Source organism: Equus przewalskii, chromosome 14, assembly GCF_037783145.1.
Source record: "Equus przewalskii isolate Varuska chromosome 14, EquPr2, whole genome shotgun sequence".
Lineage (NCBI taxonomy): Eukaryota > Metazoa > Chordata > Mammalia > Perissodactyla > Equidae > Equus > Equus przewalskii.
In genome coordinates this window covers 45931162-45948234 of record NC_091844.1, presented here as the reverse complement: position 1 = coordinate 45948234, position 17073 = coordinate 45931162, and the positions used below count along the sequence as shown (strand labels likewise).

Here is a 17073-nt window from a genome sequence, read left to right as displayed (position 1 = left end):
AACACAGGGACTAGGGATTCCCAGCATTTGGTATAGCCACATTATTCTCCCTAATAAACTTGGGCATTTCTTCAGCTTCCAAATCACTTTCTCTAAGCCAGAGGGAGAAAAGTTGTTGAGAAGGGAGATGTTCCTGCCATTTCTTTTATGCAGGGTGTAGGGATTTTGGCTTCTTGCTTAAGTCATTAATTCCCCATCATTTTCCAATGAGGCTTTCATTTCATTAAAGGTAATAATAGTTGACAATCTATTATCATCCCTTATGCCCTGAATTATTACTGCTATATTTTGACATGGAATATAAAAATAAAATATATACACTGCCAAAGATCATCAACTCAAAGCAAGCTGCTCAAGAATTTTATTATCCAATGGAAAATTCTATAGGGAGCTATGTTTCCCTTCTTGGGCATTCCAATATGCTCCAAGTGTCCCGAAGAGGGGAATTAGCATGTTGCTCCAAAGTTCATCTCCATTACTGTTATCTGAAATAAACAGAGAGCTGAAGCAACTGGAACTCTTAAAGCTCCTCCAAGTCAGAGAGGAGAAAACATCTTTCCTCTGAGATGCTGCCAGACTCTGGCAGATAGAACAGTCAACTGAGGACTTCACATTAACAAAGAATACATTTTTTAGGATAGTGAGGCTAGAAGGGGAAGAACTGCTTACTGTTTGATCTTGGGCAAGCTACCTACATTCTCTAAACCTATTTTCCCAACTTTAAAACAGTAAGAATAATAATATCTATCTCAAGCACTTACCACCATATCTGGTATATAGCTTAAGGCTTAATAAACACTACTTGCTATTATCGTTTTATTATGTCTTATGCGAAGACAGCATTACACGGGATTAATAAGATAAGTTAAGGATAGATCTTATTGCATCTTAACACCATGCTAAGGAGTCTAATTTCAGAAAAGATTTTAAAAGAGGAGTGACATGATGATATCTGAGTTTTAGGAAGAAAAGAGAAATCAAATTGTGATAGATACAGATAAATATTAATATGGATATGGATATAGATAATAGATTAAAGTTTTTTAATTTTCGTTTTGTCCATTTCTCAAAATGGCCCAAAGTTATTAGCATATTTTCTTCTTGGGTATAATCAACTCTGTACCTTAAATACTACAAAATGTCTATATTGCCAACTTGTTTTTTCTGGTGATATAATGCCAATGGCTCAAATAGGCAGAGGCTTTACCAGTCTTCTAATCAATAATCTCCTGTAACAGGAATTAGCACAATATTATTGATTCTTAATAGTCAAGTAGCTCTCAGCCTGACTATGCCTGTCATTTCAGCTGGGCAACTTATCTTAGGACACCTAGATCCAAAGTCAGAAAGCAAGAAACCACAGATTTGAAACACATTTTTAAAATGTTAATTTAAAATATAAACTTTTTGAAAAGGGAAATATTTGACATTTTTTAACCTATCAAATTGGCAAAGATTCCTAAAAAGATAATATCTACTGTTGGAGAGGACACAGAAAAATAAGCACACCCATACACTTTGGTAGGAGTATAAACTTGACACCACCTTTGAGTATAAACTTGACACCACCTTTGCAGAGGATAATTTACCAATATATACTAAGTTTTATGTGCATAATCTTTGTCCTAATAATTCTACTTTTAAGAATTTGTCCTCTTAGTAAGTAATCATAAACAGCCACATTGACTTAGTTACCAAGATGTTAATCTCAGCATTAATCAGAATACTAAAAATATGGGACTACTGAATATCTATCTAGAAATAATAGGATAAACTAAACTATGACCCACAGACCAAATCCAACCCACCACTTTTTTCATCTGGTCTGCAACCTAAGAATAGTTTCAATATTTTTAAATGATTGAAATAAATCAAAAGAATAATAATATTTCATGACACACAAGAATTATATGAAATTCAAGTTTGTGTCGTAAATAAAGTTTTACCGGAACACAGACACACCCAAACTCATTGACATATTGCCTATGGCTGCTTTCACACTCTAATAGCAGAGTTGGGTAGCTACAACAAACTGTATGACCCCTAAAGCCTAAAATATTTACTGTCTTTTACCTTTACATAAAAAGTTTGCCAACCTCTGGGTTAAATAAAGCATGGTCTAATTATAGGATAAATTTATGCAGCCATTTAAAGTGGTATACAAGATTATTTACTAGCTTGCAAGAATGTTTAAGGAATTACATGAGATAGACAGATGATACAAGAGTGTATCAAGTTATGACCACATTTTTATTAATTTAATAATATATAAAATAGAAAAAAAAAGACTGGAAGGATAGGTACTGAAATAATGGTTTTTATCTCTGGGTAGTGGGATCGTAGGATTTTTTTAAACTTATCCATACCACTTACATTTTCTAAAAGAACATGCCTTTTAATATTAATAAAATAATATTGCGGCAGACAGACTCTAAAATAGCCTCCAATTGTCTTCACCTCCTGGTATTCACGTCTTGTATAATTTCCTCCCATTTAATGTGGACATGACCTGTGACTTGCTTCTAACCAATAGAAGATGGCAAAGGTTGTCATACTCACTATTAAGTTACATAACAGTGACTTCTGTCTTGCTACTAGACTCTCTCTATTTCCTTCTTGCCTTGCACACTTTGATGAAGCACACAGCCATGTTAGGGAGATCCATGGAGATCCATGTGATAAGGAACTGAGTGTGGCTTCTGGCCAACAGTTAACTAAGATTTAAAGTGATCTCTGGCCAACAGCTAACTAAGATTTAAAGTGCTCTCTGGCCAACAGCCAGCAAGAAACTGAGGCCATCAGTTCAACAGGCTGCAAGGAACTAAATCTTGCCAACAATCCCATGAGCTTGGAAGCAGATCCTTCTCCAGTCAAGCTATCAGATGAGACCCTAGCCCTGGCTGACACCGTGATAACAAACTCACATAAAGGAGTTGCATTAAGGAAAGGAAAAGTGAAGCAAAGAACCCAGCTAATCTGTGCCCAGATTCCAGACCCACAGAAATTATGAGATAAAAAATGTGTATTGTTTTAAGGCAGTAAGTTTGTGGTAATTTGTGATGCAGCAATAAATAACTAATACAAATAGAAAAGTTATTTATACTGAATAACATATGAAGAAGAAAATAGCAACTTTGGGGTAGCTTAGCAATTCACTGTTTTTGGATGGTAGATATGACATTAGAAAAGTGAAGAGAACAAATTAATGGGTCAGCAAAATTCTGTCCTTTAGACGAAATTAAGGTGCCAGCCAGCAAGTGTATGGGCTGCCCCAGATCCTGCGACTATTCATTTTTGGCCTCAAAGATACTAGAAAGAGGTTCTGACTATTCAAATCACCCCTGGACATGCTATTACCTAGGCTTGTCAAGAAATGGTCATTTGATTCCAGTGTTTTCTAGAGTTCTGCACCCACCTCTTCCCCTCCAAATCCCTCCAAAGCTCCCTTATTTGAGCGATATGAAAAGAAAAACTACCACCACACAATAATTACTCTGAAATTGCAGCCACTACCAATATCTAAGTCTTCCCAAGGCTCATAGTATATAAAAAGAATAAAGTAAGCATGCCCTCTTGCATTTTTTACTAAAAGCAACTTATTCATTTTCACCTTGATCAACAGGATAATTACATGTGTAAATCTCCCATTCTGACCCCAAAATTGTCTTTAAATAAATTTCATGCAATTTTTATGTCTAACAAGCCATTATATTTTTATTACTGAAGCAGTAATAGCAGTTTATTAGATTTTAAAAATGCCCTACTGATCATTGAAGGTCTTTCTCCTTCCTCAAGTAGCTCTTAAATGACTAAAGTCATTGTCCATCACGATTACTGGGTATTAGTCACAGGTCATAAATATCCCCAATTTCTTACAGTGGGTCTTTAGGGGATTAAAATAGGACAGTATGAATAAACTGCCCTCTGAACCAGTTAAAAGCATCTCATTTAGATTTATAAATATTCTAGAGAGAGAGTCAAAGGATTGTCAAGACAGTATTATTTGCAATTTTTGCAAATAGGAACAGTAGAACTTAATTCTGATCTGGTATTGCCCAACAAACTGCACCACTGTATTGAATGGGCAAAAATTCCTTCTGCTGAAGTTTTCGCCTCTCTGTCTGAATCACACTTAAAATATTTATGGTTACTCTTGTTATGGTAAAACTGCTCTCACATCCACTTCCCCCAGAGTATAATCTGAATTTTAACTGACTCCTCAGTAATTCTGAGAGTTTGTGATGCAAATTGTCTTAGGAGCTTTTGCAGATGAAGAACTAAAGACTGTGAGAATGAAAACTCAAATTGGCCGCAAGAATCAATAATAATCTCAAGTGAAGTTGTTCTAAGGGAAATCATGAAAAAACAGATATTTTTACTCCTTTGGCTTGCTAATTTTGACATCTGTGAAGTCCTTTGGAAATTGGTGGATGTTTCCAATCTTTATTTTTGTCTGTTTTCTGCTCTGCATAGACCTCTCTGAACACCACAGCCACTACAGCATGAAGATGATAAAAGTATTCTGTTTCTTTTCTCAAATCTCCCAACACTTTATTCATCCAACTCTTATCATATTATACTTTGTTTCATAGTCTTTGTGTATGCATTTCTCTTTCCTACTAAGTAATTAAAGGCTATCTATCTCCTCTACAAACTTCCTAAAGCCTTGTACAAAGTAGGCCCTTTAAAATTTTGGGAAGGCCTTTAGATTCTAAAAGAGAAATTTAAAAACACATTAACTGATTACAACATATGCAATTTAACTGGACCCTGATCCAAACAAATAAGTTATTAAAAAATTTGTGAGACAATGAGGGAGAGTTGAACATTGACTAGATATTTAACAATATTAAGGAATTGTTAGATGTGATAAAGGTATGTGTTTATGTTGTTTAAAAGGAATGTTTGTGTATATATGTATATAAGAATGAAAGAAAAAGCATGAAGTCTGGAATCTGCTTCAAACTAGTTAGGGAAATAGGTAGGGGTAGTACTGAAACAATGTTGACTATGGGTTGAATTGGGTGATGGGTACTTGGTGCTAGGTATGGTTGCTTCAAAAATCACCCCAATTTAGCAGATTAAAATGACAGCATTTATTTTGCTCACAAATATGCAATTTGGGTAGAGATTAGTGTGGATAGATCAAATCTATTCCACTTGGTGTCTGACGGAGTAGTTCAAAGGTTGAAGGTTGGGGTCATGTGAAGATTTGTTAACTCATATGTCTATTGGTTGATTTTGGCTGTTGGATGAAACTTTGCCACAGCTGTTGGCCAGAACACCTACATGTGGCCCTCTATATGTGGCTTTGGCTTGCTCACAATATGGCAGCAAGGTTCCAAGGGTGAGAGGAAAGAGAGAGAGTGAGAAAAAGCAAAGGCAAGCAAGCACAGCATAGAAGCTGTCTTGTCTTATAACCTAGCCTCTTGTTATCACTTCCTAATACATTCTGTTAGTTAGAAGAAAGACACTAAGGCCAATTCATATTCAAGACTCCTCTTTTTGATGGGAGGAATGTCAAAGAACTTAGAGCTCACTCTGTGACCAAAAATTATTTACATTCCTCCCACATGCAAATCATATTGTTCTCCTTCTGAGGCCCCTCCCAAACATTTGTCAATTATGACAATAAGCTCAGGCTTGAGGGCAAGTATCTCATTATATAAACCAGCCCCAATTACAGATGAAGTTCCTCAGATGCAATTCCTCAAGTTCAACTCCTTGAGTTCAGCTCCTCTTGGTCTGAAGTCTTGTAAACTAAAGAGACAAGTTATCTGCCACCCATAAACCCAATATGCAACAGTTAAAAAGGGATAAGATCATTGCTGTTTAAAAGAAGGAAAATCAGAGGCACACAGAAGTCACTGGTCCATAACTATTATGAATATGGTATGTGCTGCCAGTTCTTTAGTTAGGAATCAGTTTTATTCCTGGGAGTATGGAATTTTCTCCTCCATAAAAGCAAGGATAAAACTGACAACAATAATCAGAATCAACTTTTTTAAAACTTTGAAGATTAGCAAAATGCTTGTAGGAGCATGGGGTACATTTATTCAAGAAAAATGGCTGAATCTCAGTAAGAACAGTGAGCTTTGTGGCATTTTTGACTTGCCCTAATCCCATCACACACTCTCCAGCTCTGCAGTAGCCCTGAGAAATAATAGCCCACATTCCTGGTGAAATCCACCAGCCTGGCAACAACCAGGGGAAGCAGAATAAGATTGAAGCTCTTTCAAAGCCTTACTTCCAAAGAATTGTCATTGTTTGACCTATCCCATGGTTCCCTGAAAGACCTCACTTGCAAGGCTCTGTGTTTGACCTGACTCAGGGCTCCCCCACTGTAAAAAGCCTTTGCATTAGAGGGTGCTTGTCAAAAACAATTACAAGCAAGTGTTTAACTTTGAAACTGCCTGAGATGGTGGATAAAAGTTGGGCAAACAATAGACTAACCAAAAAGCTTAAAGGGAAATTCTGGGGAATGACACATCCAGAGAGACTTTGAAAAGCTCTGACATATTGTTGGGAATCTAGAAAGCCATGCATATGTATAAGGTTGTACACATGCTCATGGCTGTGTGCATGCTCAGGAAAGACCTGAAAGGTTCTAATCTTTCATCTGCAGCTGATGCTCTGTGCAGCAGGAAGTGAAGGCTAATGCAGAGTTGTCACCACATGGATGAGTTTTGAAAGTATGCCCCAATATGCTCACACAGCCTGTCAGCAAAGACTAGAAGGCTTATTGGTTCCAGGTGATCAAAAAATCTCTTTTCGATCACTAGCTAACCACTAAGCTAACCAAGCAGACACTTTAGTGGCCACATAAAATAAAGAATACAGACTTTACAAAATTAGTTTAGAAAAGTCACTAGAAAACAGAAACAATTACAACAAGCAGCAACAAAAACAAACTCTGGAGAGAAGGGAGAATTTGATTTCCAGAACCACATTATATAATTTAAATGTTTAGTTTTCAACAAAAATTGAGACCTGCCAAGATCTGTTATGCTGTTTTTATGGCCTAACACAGAAAAAAAAACAGGCAATCAATAGAAACTGTCCCTAAGGAAGCCCAGATGTTGGACTTATTAGATAAAGACTTTAAATAAATATTTTAAATGTGGTCAAAGAATTAAAGGAAACCATGGCTAAAAAACTAAAGGAAAGTATGAGAACAATGTCTCACCAAATAAGCAATATCATTAAAGAGAAAGAAATCTAAAAAAGAGCTGAATAGAAATTCTAAGTTGAAAAGCATAATAATGAAATGAAAAAATCACTAGAAAGGTTCAAGAGCTGATTGGAGCAGGCAGAAAAAAGAATCAAAGAAAAAAAAGAAAATAATAGGTGAATTGAGATTGGCCAGCCTGAGGAACAGAAAGAAAAAGGATTGGGAAAAAAAAGGACTGAGCCTCAGAGACATGTGGGACATCATTAAGTATACCAACATCCTTGTTGTATTAGTTTGCTGCTATAACAAAGTACCACAAACTGAGTGGCTTAGACAACAGAAATTTATTGTCTTACAGTTCTGGAGGCTAGAAGTCTGAGATCAAGGTGTAAGTAGGATTTGTTCCTTCTGAAGGCAGTGAGAGAAAGCTCTGTTCCAGGCCTCTCTGCTTGGCTTGTAAAGGGCTGCGTTCTCTCTGTGTCTCTTCTCATTGTCTTCCCTCTTTTATGTCTATCTCTATGTCCTACTGTTCCCTTTTTATAAGGACTCTAGTCATATTGGATTAAGGCCCATGCTAGTGACCTCACCTTAATTAATTGCATCTTCAACAACCCTATTTCCAAATAAGGTCACATTCTGAGGTACTGGGAGTTAGAACTCCAACATGTGAATTTGCAGGGGACATAATTCAATCCATAACATGCATAATGGGAGCCCCAGAAGGAGAAGAAAGAGAAAAAGGGACAGAAAGAATATTCGAAGAAATAATGGCCCAAACCTTCTCAATTTAGCACAAAACATTAATCTACACATCCAAGAAACTCAATGAAATTCAAGTCAGATAAACTCAAAGAGAGCCACACCTGGAAACATCACAATCAAACTGCTGAAAGCTGAAGACAAAGAGCGAATCTTGAAAGCAGCCAGAGAAGGGACTCATCACATAAAAGGGATCCTCAATAATATTAACAGCTGATTTCTCATAAGAAATCATGGAGCCAGAAGGTAGTGGGATGACATATTCAAGTTGCTGAAGAAAAAACTATAAGCCAAAAACTCTATACCTAGCAAAACTATCCTTCAAAAACGAAGGAGAAATTAAGGCATTCCCAGATAAACCAAAACTGAGAGGAATTGTTGCCAGGAGATTTGCCCTGTAAGAAATACTAAAAGAAATCCTTCCAGCTGAAATGAATCCACACAAAGCAATAAAGAGCACTAGTAAAGGTAACTACATAGTTAAATATAGAAGACAGTATAAATGTATTTTTTGTTTGTAATTCTATTTTTCTCCTATCTGATTAAAAAATTGAATAAAACATTAATTATAAATCTGCATTGATGAGCACACAATGTATAAAGATTCAATTTGTGTGACAATAATAGCACAAAGGAGGGGGAAATAGAGCTGCATAGGAGTAAAAGTTTTGTATAATATTGAAATTAAGTTGGTATTAATCTGAACTAAATTGTTAAAAATTATGATGTTAATTGTAATCTCCAGGGCAATGACTAAGAAGAAAACTCAAAAATATATAGTAAAAGGAATGACAAAGGAATTAAAACAGTACAATAGAAAATATCTATTTATCAGAAAAAGCAACAGAAAAGACTGGGATCTTATAAAAAGTAAATATAAAACAGAATAAGAATAGCATCCCTACAGATAATAAAAGCATGCCAGAGAGACATGTCCACAAACAGATGAGAATTATCACCTCACATTTCAAAACAAGCTAAAAGAAATTAAGATGATGATAGAAGATTGAAGAACAACTTAAACCAGAATTAGAAAAACTCAAATGAGAAGACTGGAGATTAGACAAGAGAGAAGAAAAAAATTAGAAAATAATTTAACAGAAAAAAGCCCTATCATTTCAGAAATAAAGACTAAACCAGAAGGAACACAACAGTGAATATACACAGTCAATAATACTTTAAGAGAAATAAGACATGAAAAGGAAAAAGAAATCTTACTTCAAAAGGAAATGAAAAATTAATAATTTGAAAGAAAGTGATAGCTATAGAAGGTAGACAAAGTAGATCAAAACTACACACAATGGGAGTCACTAAAGAAGGGGGTGAAAAAATGGAATTGAGAAAAGACTAAAAATTATAAATTTTTTAAAAACCTTTAGTCTATATATTCAAATGGCACACACCAAACACACCTGGGAAAATCAATCCAAAACAGCCAACACTAAGTAATAGGAAGAAAAATACACATTTCCTCCCACTCTACTACTACTTACAACACTTTGTTTTTTCTTCTCATTACTCTCAATACTTCACTTCTGACAGCAAATGCGTGGGGTTTTTTTCCTACACCAACCAATTCTCTAACACCAGCTAGGAGTCCTACAACTCAATTCAATTCTGACGCTATCTACCTGGAGTTAATGTCAGATCCCACAAGTTAAGAGCTTATTTACGCAAGACTGCCCCCACTTCAGATTCAATCCGGGCCTGTCATACTTCTGACTAACTGGCTGTAAATAGGGGGTTCCCACGACCCCCCCCCCCCACCTCAGGTTCAATAATTTGCTAGAACGGCTCACAGAACTCAGGAAAGCACTTTACTTACCATTACCCATTTATTATAATGGATGTAACTCAGGAACAGCCAAATGGAAGAGGTGCATAGGGCAAGGTATATGGGAAGGGGTGGAGAACTTCCATACCTTCTCCAGGTGCGCCACTCTCCCAGCACCTTGTGGTGTTCACCAATCCAGAAGCTCTCTGAAGACTGGAAGTGTTAACCGACACAACTGGACAGGAGAAAGCAATTGAGGTTTAAGAACTGAAATGAAGATGGAAAACACCTCTATTTGTAAATGGCATGGTTGTATATTTGGGAAAACAATAGTAAATCAATGGAAATCATTGGGGAAAAAAATTACTAAAAACAGAGAAACACTAGTAAAGTGGTAAGTTATAAAATTAATACAAAATCAATAGCTTTCACATTTACATACAAAAACCAGATAGACAATATAAATGAAAATCATAAAATATTTCTGAAAGACAAAAGTAGATTTGAACAACAGGAGAGGCAAACCACATTCTTGCACAGGAAGATACATCGTACAGATGTTAGTTCTCTGTAAATTAATTAATTTAGCACAATCCCAATAAAAAGTACTGTTGGGTATTTTATTGGAGCTAGAAGAACTATTTAAAGTTTACCTGGAAGAACAAACAAGGGAAAACAGCCACAAAAATTGTCAAGGAAAGGAGTGATAAGGAGGAGTTGGTCTTGCTGGGCATCAAGACATACAAATCTTCTCTAATTAAAAGTCTGATACAGTTGCATAAGTAGAAGACAGGCCAGTGGGAAAGAAAAAACTATATAGAAATGTAGTGTCAATTAATGGTAGTATCTCAGTAAGTAGGGAAAAGATGGATTTTCTAATAAATGTTGTTACTACACCTAGATAGTCACATAGAAATCATTAAAGTTGGATCCATTCCTCCCACCAGTATGAAAAGATGTTCCATCTTGCTCATTAGAGAAAAGCAAACAGAAAGTATACTAACATGTATTTCTCACCCAGGAGACTGGCAAATAGCCAAATGTTTGACAGCTTTCTCTATTAGCACTCTCATACATTGCTGGTATACATTATTTGTCAATGGAGTGGAAATTGGCAATATCTTCCAAACTTGCGTATGCATTTACCTTTTGACCCAGCACTCCCACTTCTAGGAATCTTCCAATGCTAAACTGGTAAAAATACAAACAGCACAAAGTTATTGCCCAGGGCTTACCGGTTTGGATCCCAGGTGTGGACCTATGAACTACTTATCAAGCCATGCTGTGGCAGGTGTACCACATTAAAGTAAAGGAAGATGGGCATGGATGCTAGCTCAGGGTCAATCTTCCTCAGCAAAAAGAGGAGGATTGGCAGTGGATGTTAGCTCAGGGCTAATCTTCCTCAGAAAAAAAAAACAAGAAATGAGGACTATCTCTATATACAATCATGGAATTAACTCCAGGGCAGATTATGAAAAGAAAAAAGCAAGACAGAGAAAACTGAATATACTATTCTTCTGCTTATCTAAGGAAGGGCTTGGAAAATACGTATATTTTTTAAATAAATTTTAAAAAACTATAAACTATAAAAAGGATTCCTATGGGAAAGGGAGGAAACAGGATGATCAAGGGATAGAAGCCAGATTTCTTTGAATATACTTTTTCTGTACATTTAACTTTGAACCATGTAAATATTTCTCATAAGTAAAAAGCCAAATTAAAATTTAAAAACCCCTAAAAGACAAAATGAAAATGGAACACATGATCTTGGGCACTCAAGTGACTTAAAACACAGCAATTTGACTCTCCCCCCCCCCCCCCCCCCGAGAGATATACTTAAAAGACAAAAAGAATTGGGGGAAGGAAATTTTTAAACTATTTTCACTAATATTGTTGATAGTGGTGTAGAAATTGCTATTCTGAGACCATTATGTGTGAGTCTTCTATAAAACAAATGGGCAATTGTTCATGTTATTGAGATGCAGGATTTTCAGCACATAAGAAAGGAAATACACAGACGTAAGATCACTTATGTTGAATAAAAAAAGGTAGTCTTGAATTTGAAGTATCAATACGAAGAATATGAACAGAATATATACTTATTTTTTTAGCTCTGTTCACTGAACAATGATCAAACCAGTAGAAATGAACACCCCTAATACTAAGACTACTCTGTGTGTGTGTGATATGTATTATAGTCTATATAAGATGATTTCTGAAAAGTAAACAAAGCTTTTTGGAAAAATGGCTGATTCCAGGTCTGAAGAAGGAAATGTACAAGATAAACCTGGACCATCTCATTACCAGAAAACAAAGAAGCTATCAAAGACAACTTAAATGCTAGCTAAGAATGAGATGACTTGAATATCAACAAGGTAATAACTACCATTGATTAGAACACATCAAAAATCCATGTTTATGGGGCCGGCCCAGTGGCATAGTGGTTGGGTTCAAGCACAGCGGACCACGGCTTGCTGGTTCAGATCTGATGTGGAACTGTGCACCACTTATGAAGCCATGCTGTGGCAGGCATCCCACATACAGAGTAGAGGAAAATGGGCACTGATGTTAGCTCAGGGCCAATCTTCCTCAGCAAAAAGAGGAGGATTGACTGGATGCTAGCTCAGAACCAATCTTCCTCAGAAAAAAGAGGAGGATTGGCAGTGGATGTTAGCTCAGGGCTAACTTCCTCAAAAAAAATAATCCATGTTCATATTAATAGTAAAAAAAGAAAAACTTATTGATCATATTTAAAGGATATTAGAGAATCTATTCATTATCCAAAAGAACCAAACATTTTACTGTTTTTCCTGTATCTACTAGACCTTCCTTAAGTAACCAAATATTTAAGGAAAGTTCTCTTATTGAAAGTATTACAGCTATTAAAATAAATAAAGCTATAATGAATTAATGGATCTAGCTAGTGATCACCATTGGCTGCTAACATCACTAGGACAGATGAAGTACCCAACACCTAGGAAGCAGTACTGCAAGGAAAAAAAAGTGTATCAGTATCTGATCTGAATCTGATCAAGCCTCTACATCTAGGGTTGGTTTCATGAGTATCATCTGTGCAATCACTTAGGGCTCTGTACTCAGAAGGGCCCTACGTTTGGTTTAACGCTCTGCTGTCCCCATCTTGAAATTTGAACAAAGGGCCCCACGTTTCCATTTTGCACTGGGTCCTGCAAACTCTAGCCAGTCCTTGTCTACATCGACTACCAATTTACAGGAAATAAAAGTGTGATGGTTTAAAAAGATGTCTACAAATTCTTTGACATTACTTCCCTCAAAACATAGAGGAGCCTACTTTCTCTCTCCTTGAGGATGAACCGTACTTTGTGGTTCGCTTCTAATAGAATGCGTTGGAAATGATGGTGTGTGACTTTCAAGAATATATCATAAAAGGCGTTGTGGCATCCACCTGTTCTGTCTCTAAGATCAGTGCTCAAGGGGAAGCAAGCTGACATGTGAGGACTCGAACAGCCATATGGAGAGGTCCACATGGTGAGAACCAAGGCCTCCAGCCAACAGCCACGTGAGTGAGACATCCTGGAGTGGATCCTTCAGCCCCAGTCAAGCCTTCAGATCACTGCAGCCTCAGCTTACAGTTTGAACGCAACCTCATGACAGACCCTGAGCCATAACCATTTAGCTATGCCACTCCTGAATTCCTGACCCACAGAAACTGAGTGAGGTAAAGTTAATTATTGTTTTAAGATGCTAAGTTTTGAGGCAATTTATTACACAGGAATATATAATACAAGAAAATAGAAGGAACATGTTAAATGACAGCATGAGTATGCAACCAGTAAAATCCAGACTGTGGGGAACTCTATAGGAAAATAACATCTTCAACCAAAATTTTTTGAAGAAAAAACATCCCATCACAGTGTTATTTTTGGATCTGGATTTAAGTAAACCATTTAAAAAGTTACAGGACAATTTAAAACATGTAAATACTGACTGTATATTTGATATTAAGAAATTATTGATTATCTTAAGGAGGTCTAAAAGATAGTGTTAGTTATGCTTTTAAAAGGAAATCCTTGACTTCTAAAGATACATACTAAAATATGTATGGAATTGGCTTCAAAATGGTATGGGAGAGAGGGAATTGGTGTGAAAAGGAAGTAAGAGTGGTCATGAATTGATAATTATCAAACTTGGGTGATGGGAACATGGAAGTTCAGTGTACAATTCTCTATTTTTATATGCTTGAAATTTTCCCTAATAAAAAGATAAAAATAAGTATGCACTTACATCAATACAAATAAACAAATACCACACTATGACACTTGACAGTGGGCTTAATAGAACCAAATAATTACAAGTAAGATGAAGACCATAAGGGTTTGAATGTTTTACTGTCTAAAACAAAGTACATAATTTTTAAATGTCAAAACCAAAACCTACACTACGTTACTAACGAATCTATCTATTTATGGAACTACTCTGGCTTGGAATTGGTAACTTTGGCACATATTATTTGATCCAATATTCCGTAATAACCTCAGAAGTATTATGCCTTCTTTTTAATTGTTTGATTCAAATCATAGTCATATTTAGTCACCAGATGGACTTTCTTCTTCACCTATTCCATCATGTTAGAAAAAGAGTGTAAACGAACACCTTATAATGACTCATGATAGACTTTTATCATCCACATAGGAAAGCAGTGAAGAGAAGGTTATGCTAACCATTTGATGGTAAAAGAGACATAAACAGATGCTATTCACAAGTCTCAGCGCGCCAATGGCAATTACCACCTGTTCTGCTTCATCTATTAGTGTTATGCATGAGAAAGAAGCCGAGACGGGAAAACCATGCAGACACTAATCCTTACTGCAACAACAGTATTTTAAATTCCTTCATTAAAAATACACAGTATACATAGGTAGAGTAATGCAAAGGATATGCAATTGCGTGACTATCCTGAGCTGAGACAAGATGACTAAGCACAGGTTCACTCCTTTCTTTCCTTTACAAATAGGAGGGAGGGGTTGTTTGCTTTATGCAGACATGTTAAGAAAAGAATCGACCCAAAAATGCCTCATTATTTCTCATTCTTACCAATTCAGAATTTGTGATAACCCATGGCTTATGCTTGGCTGCAGATATCATTAACATGATAAAGAAAAAGGCTTGATCACGTACAAAATTGTAAAGGTGGTTTGATTTTTAACTATGAAAAAAAAAACACTACTCAAACTTGTGTAGAAATTTTTACAAACCTAAAAGGGAGAAAATAATCCAACATACAGGTTAATACTGGGTCAAGATGATAGGACCATATAGGGCCCCATCTTCCTTCTTCACTTTCCTTCCTGAGTTTTGCAGTTTCTTTAAAATGTGTGCTATTATTGTTACTGCTATACGAGAAATTTTAAAAGATTTTTATTAGTGTAGGGACAGGTTAATAGATGTCCTGTATTTAAAATTTACATATTTTACTTACTAAAGCAACCAAAGGCGATATGTATTTAAAATCCGTGCCCAAAGTATGTTTCAAAGTACGTTTCCACAAAAATATAATTCAGACTGGCCTCCTTTCAGCATAAATTACTGACACATTGCTGCAAATATGGCGATCCGTTTTTCTACCAATATGTCACAAAAATACTAAGCATAATTAGTTCCCTGTCTCATTAAAACCACAGGTTTTTATTGACTTCAAAACGAAACGAAACACAGTATACTTACTGAAAGGTATGGTTTCAATGACCACCTGTCATTTAATAACAATAATTACAAATGAGGATAAACAGACTAATTTAGCCTCAATGAGAAAAACAAACAATGAAAGAGAAAGCAAAACAAGTGGCACACAGGAATATTGTTTTCCTTAAATGTTTTGTGAAAAAATTGAAAAGGATAAAAACAAAAAAGCCAAGTGTGTTTATAAAACTCTCACGATAGTCTCTAAACCCTCAAATATGGGCCATACTTACCTGAAGTCACAAACACTGCCTTCTCCTAGAGAGAATGTGTAGGTGTAAGCACAGGGTCCAACATCAGCTCTAAAGAGAATACAGCACTCCTTTCCGGAGGCAGGTATACCCACTCTCAGTTGTCTTTCAGGTAACTACCCTAGGTCATATATAGCCAGGAGTAATGGAATCTCTGGGTTTGGACTCTCATCTACACATTAGTCTTGACACGTCAGTTATGTGTGACTGGCTGCTCGGGATAAGAGAGAAGGGAGGAGGCAAGTGTTCTAGTGCAGGAAATTCAGGGGAATCAGTAGTACCCAAGGTGCTATGTTATGTTCCCAGCTCACAGGAAAAGCTTTAGAGATCCCTTTGGCTTAGAGACCCTCTTTAAATTGAGTATTTAAATGAAGCCAGTAGGCTGAGCTTCCATTTGCTTTATATAGAGGATGAACTCATCAAATTGGAAGAATGCAGTATGTAGTTTTATTGGTTATTCCCCCAAATTATTAGATCTAGAATACTTGATCATAAACCTGAAAATGCCCATATTACTAGCAATTTCAATAGCCCTTCAACCAGTCCAACCATTTAAAATCTTTCCACAATAGCACTAGACATCTGCTGGCAATAATTATACCAAGAGTTCCTCTTCAAGTAAATATTTCTAGGACTAGTTAAGAAATATAACTAGAGGACTATACCTCTGAGAATACAGAGGAGTATAAAAGTGAAAGGCAAACTTTCAGATGGATTTTCTCAACTTCTTTCCATATCCCATACTGACAGAACCATCAAGTCCACTGTTCCAGAGAAGACATGTAGTTACTTACATCCTTATTACAGTTATTATTTACAAGTTTTTGATGACCAACAAAATTACAGTAGAATTTTAGGGAGTAACCAATCAAAAATACTCAGATATCTTCAAACTGTACCTGATACAATACTTGAAGATCTGTAAAATATCACAATTTTCACATAGGTTTACAGATGGACTTAGTTAAGTTAGAGATATCAACTGGCCCACGTGACATAAATATGACACTTAGGCTGCCTATCAAGGATTATCACTCTCATAGGTGTTCATGGGACACAAGAAATGTGTAATTGATCTCTGGGAAGTAGGAGGGCCAGAAAGCTACATATCAAGACACTTGCTACTTAGCAAAAGGGAGAGAGAAATTTAAAGAAACAATGTTCTCGTTACCACTCTTACATCAAACAATCACAGAAAGATAACCTATGACAGGAAAGACAGGCAGGAAACATACTTAAAGGATAACATCTGATCAAGGAAGGGTGGACTCGAGGCAATTGTTATTAAAACTAACTTGTGTCCTGTTCTGGTAATACATACCATCCTTACAGAACTACTGGATGGGGTTTGTCATTAGGCTAATGTGACTTCAAACTGATATTATTAAAGCAGCATTATG

The 17073-nt window shown here is 36.2% G+C and overlaps 1 long non-coding RNA gene across 2 annotated transcripts in view; it reads right to left on the bottom strand.

Annotated features, from left to right (window-relative positions):
- The window catches only part of LOC139075764 (uncharacterized), a 39636-nt gene extending 28741 nt beyond the window's left edge, over positions 1-10895 (bottom strand). The window contains exons 1-2 of one of the 2 annotated variants that reach the window (XR_011526538.1): positions 10851-10895; positions 9853-9939 (exon numbers count right to left, since the gene is read on the bottom strand). This is a non-coding gene — a long non-coding RNA (uncharacterized lncRNA). Of the gene's footprint in view, positions 1-9852; positions 9940-10850 lie in introns of those variants that run through there. The other variant, XR_011526539.1, reaches the window with a different exon arrangement.
- Between the last annotated feature and the right edge of the window lie 6178 nt (positions 10896-17073).